The following is a 5,101-nucleotide window of genomic DNA, read 5'->3' on the forward strand; positions in this document are numbered from 1 at the left end:
CGACACTCAAGTAAGGGGCCCGGCCAGCCTCAGGGGCCCGCGAACCTTACCTGGGTGATGGCCGTACAGGTGACTGAAGGCGGCCGGGGCCCCGCAGCACCGGAGGAAGCCGGGGCACCGCACACTCCACATCGTAACCTTGGGTGCTGTGCGAGCCTCCGGTGTACCCCCCTGTGTCCACTGCACATTAGGTTTTTAAAGATGGCTGCCACGAGTAGCGGCGGCCATCTTTAAACCTGGCAAGTGCCCACATCCCATTTAATATATTGCAGAAACGGCAATATATTAAATGAAAATCATTCCCTGGTGGGGAATCAGTATGATCTGCATCTCCTGCTGATGCAGACCATACTGATCGCTCCCTCGTGGGGCCTCTGCTAACATGCAGGGAGCGATTAGTATGTCTGCACCTGACAGAGTGCAGAGCACACTGATTCTTCACTGAAGCCCAGGGATGCAGCCCCCCTTCCTGCAAAACAGGTAAGCAGGAGAGGGGGACATTTTTAATGAACTATTAGTTGTGAGTGTTTTATTGTGTGTTTTTTAATGAGTGTGTAATTTATTTATTTTTTTAATGAAGCTATGTGTGTGTTTTTTAATGAGTGTGTGATGTGTGTTTCATTACGTGTGTATTTTTTTTTTAACCACGATTGCTGTTTAAATACAAGCGATCCGGCGTCTGTATAGGAGCCGGATCGCTTGTACAATACGGCGCCGTGTCCCCCTCTGCAACTGCCGATGCTGCCGTCAGCTTCCCGGGCTCATCTGTCCCTCGTGTGAGACCGGGATCGGTGTGGAGGGTCTCCCCTGACAGATCGGAGGAGAAATAAGCAGCTTCTAGCCACGGATCTCTCCTCCGATCACTGGACATCGGAAGTGAGGTGCATTTAATCACTTCTGGTGTCACTGGGCACATTCGCCGGCTCCTAAAGCCAGAAGAAAAAAAGGCCATTCATGCCTATATATAGTTGGTTTAAGTTTCAGTCTAGCTGTTTGAACTGAACACGGGTGGGAGTCATGAAGAAGTCATTGTTCTTGCTTTACATGTAAGCTCTCTGCACCCACTCCCACCACTGTCACATCTCTGTTCCCCACTATAGCCACATCTGTTCTCATCTCTTTACAGCAACATCAATCTGCCTCCAGTAGTTAAGTTATAAGAGGCCAACTCCTAGGCAATACAGCACCTGCTTATACAGTATACTGAAAGCAGGTAGTGTACGGCAGAAAACAGACCCATACTTTCTTCTCCCTTATGAGTCTGGTGACACCGCTGGCTGCTGCAGGGGAGCCTCTACCTGTCACATCACCCCGGGAGGGCTCTCTCGGCTCTCTCTCTCTGCAGGGGCTGTGGCTTGGAGGCGGGAAGTAGTAAGCTTCAGAATGCCAGGACCCCGGTAGTTCTGCCAGTAGTAGAGGGGGGAAGTCTGGTAGGTCTGCCCTGGGCACTGGGAGGGAGCTGCAATTTTTGGGGGCTGTGTCCCCTGTCCCAAGATCCGCCACTGCTGTCTGATCAAGTGAAGCTGTTGAGGCGAGTTAGTCAGCTGCGAGGTCCCCGTGAGCATGAGGCCTTAGGCAACTGCCTAACTCGCTTAATTAGAGTTAGGCAGTGTGTACAGCCCAGAAGCCATCTTATGGAATACCCCTGGGCCGTGAAGAGAAGTGTATGGAGTGCATTAGGCCCGATGGCAGCAGCGAAATGAGGAGGGGGGTCTGTACTGCCCGCCAGGTATTTATCTACCCTGGTGCTGCTACTCTCAACGCACGTTTGGCTGCGCTGCTTCCTGTCTGCCATTAGCTAACTGAACAGTTCAGCAACGGCCGGGAAGGGGTGATGAGGCAGCCCAGCATTTCAAGTTGGGAAGGGTGGGGCATACCTTCAGCGCTACTCTGCAGGTTACATAGCAGAGTGATCCGAGCAGCAAGCCACTTGATCTGGGCAGCTAGCCACTTGTAACAGCCGTACAAAAGGAGCGACCGTTCCTCTGCTCTACTTTTAGCTGGCCCGAAGCAGGGCTAAATGTAGAAAAAAAAAAACTACCGGCCCAGCACCCGAAAACTGCATGTCCTGGGCGATGGAAGTTCCGGACCCCTGCCCCGCTGGGTAGCAGGTCCAAGTCCGTCCCTGGCTGTGCCCCCTCACAGCTGCGCCCAAGGAGAGTGCCTCACTCGCCTAACTCTTCCTACGGCCCTGCCTATAGATTTCCACTGCTGTAATTAAGTCCCTTTTACCTCTGGCATAAGAGGTTTGGATGCATTTTGTGAACACACAAGTGGCATCTAGTTAAGATTTGTTTTCATAACTTGTAATTGGGACATAATTACTCACGAAAAACACCAGTAATACCATAGATGTAAAAAATTATTTCTGTCCTACAATATATATTTACTCAAGTCTTTGGGTCACCACACACGTTACAATCTGACCATACAACTTTTGTACAATCAATTTTAGATTTACCAATTCTATGTAATAGGAGAACGTACCTACTCCATCCAATCAATCTGCATCCAATCAGGCAGGCCCTTGCACTACATAGTTGTTAGTAAAATCTAAAGGAGATTGTACAATCAGATTGTAACGTGTGGTGAGCTTTTATCTTAACCAGTTCAACCAGTCCACAAACTCCGATAAGGCATGCTGGAAGTTTGTGGTGACTTCCAGGGAGATTTAAGGTGCCCATACACTGTGAATTTAGACTGTGCGTAAATTCGCACAGTGTGTGCTGCTGTAGGCACCCTTTCGGTCGGCATCCCTCGATCAGCTGGATCAAAGGAGCCGGCTGGAAAATCAGTGAGCGACCTCTGCACTCTGTGCGTTACTTCCTTCTGACCTCTGCACATTGCTTCCTTCTGACCTCTGCACTGTGTGCGTTACTTCCTTCTGACCTCTGCACTCTGTGCATTGCTTACTTCTGACCTCTGCACTCTGCGCATTGCTTACTTCTGACCTCTGCACTCTGCGCATTGCTTACTACTGACATCTGCGCATTGCTTACTACTGACATCTGCGCATTGCTTACTACTGACATCTGCACTCTGCGCATTGCTTACTACTGACATCTGCACTCTGTGGGTTACCTCCTGCGCGCTACTTCTGACCGCTGCACTCTGTGCGTTTCTTCCTTCTGACCACTGAACTCTGTGCATTACTTCCTTCTGACCTCTGCACTCTGTGCATTGCTTACTACTGACCTCTGAACTTTGTGCGTTGCTGGGTTAGGGTTTTTTGTATCGTTATTTGTACAATTAAATAAGACAAATACAATTCTAGCTCTAGAAGCTGTGAATTTCTAGCTGCTAGGATACAAGGCTAGTTTTAAAATGTGGCATGTATACAGTTCATTTTTATTTATAGATTGCATGTTTTTTTCCATTATGGGTGTTAGTGGGGCCTCACATTTGGGTTTTGCCTAAGGCCTCACAAAGTCTAGAGCATCCTCTGCTGTGGTGTATGAGGGCATCTGCATTGCCTGCTTCCACTGGGATGCAGGGCATTCTCTGGAATCAGTCTGTCCTGCATCATCATCTTGCACATGAACACCTTATGTGTAGCTGAACTGCTGGAGCACAACAACTCTCAGCATGCCAGGAGTGTTGGCAGTGCCTTGCTGTCTGCAAGGATGCAGTTCTCCCAGAAACCTCAGTGTGTGTGTGTGTGTGTGGCGGCTGCATTTAATTGGAGCAAAGAAGATGGAATGCATGATCTGTTGCCAAGAGCAACCAATCAGGTTGCATCATTAATTCTTGGAGAAATTAAAACAAATCAGTTGCAGTGGCTCCACTTCTGCTGCACATTTCCTCTATTTTCCAACGTATCAGACATGAGAGTTATCAGTAAAAGGTTTTGTTGACATGTAGAGACACACGCACACATCTATCCATGTCCCCTGCTCTGTCCCCATCACCCCTTAAAAATCCCTTTTATTCCCCCTGCTCTCTCCCCATCTTCCCATGATCCCTGCTTTGTCCCCATCACCCCCTTAAAAAAAAACTTTGCTCCCGTTGTTATGTCCCCATTCACCTTAAAAATCCATTTTGCTCACTTGCTCTATCCCCATCTCCCCTTAAAAAAAACCCTTTACTTCAAAATAATCTTGGGGGGCACAATTTTCTGTTCTTGCCTCGGGCGCAAAAGGAACTAGATACAGCTCTGTCTATAGGTTTTGCAACTAGAGATCACTGAAGTATTGTATAATCCTGGTTTACCCATTATAGCCAATGTAGTTTTGTCTTCTACAACTTCTTGAATATCAGAATAGATTGTACAAATCTCCAAGATTGATACTTCAGAGGCAACCACAAATTCACTCTTGTAGCTGTTTAAAGTTTCTGAGATCTCATTCACTATGTAAAGGTCAGAAGTGGTGTTTTTATACATGATGATTGGATGTGAAGTTTAATCCAAACACCGTAATTATCAAGCAACCAACATAAAATAGCCAATGTAAAGTGGTCTTTTCAGGGTACATAGTACTACCAGTGAACATCAATGTTAAAGGGGGGTGCAGTATAGGCTGCTGGGTACCAGGTCACAGTGGAGAGTGGTAAGTCACTTTGTAAACTTCCCTAGAATGGTATTTTTTTTTTTTTTCATTTTGAGCTGCAGTCTAGATTTCCTGCTTTCCCTTGACACGGTGCACTCCGAACGTTTCTGGCAACAAGTCAGTACTTCTGTCAGTGCACTGGAGTCTTGTTTTGTGGCTTTTTCTCCTGGGCTGTCCTGTTAGTCTACCTCTCTGGAAAGTCGTTAGCTGTTTTTATTGTTAATGGAATCCTTTCTTTCTGAACTGTTGTAGAAGAAAGTCACATCTTTAAAGTCACTGGACATAACGGATGATACCATGGTTTATTGCATCTGGAGAATGGATAGGTAGCATGGTAGTCCAGTATACCATGGAAGTGCTCTCTTGGCCAGCCCCTAGCTGTAACCAGCATTCCACAGCAATAAATAAATAAAATATAAAACCTCATTCTGGTGATTTACCAATTTACATGCATAAATATGATTTGCAAGTCAGCAGCAGAGTGAGTTTACTTGGTCAACTAAACACTTCTAGACTCCTGGATTACCTTTTCTTTTCATTAGAGTTGGGGTCCG

Source organism: Nanorana parkeri, unplaced genomic scaffold, assembly GCF_000935625.1.
Source record: "Nanorana parkeri isolate BGI_ZX_2015 unplaced genomic scaffold, ASM93562v1 scaffold657, whole genome shotgun sequence".
Lineage (NCBI taxonomy): Eukaryota > Metazoa > Chordata > Amphibia > Anura > Dicroglossidae > Nanorana > Nanorana parkeri.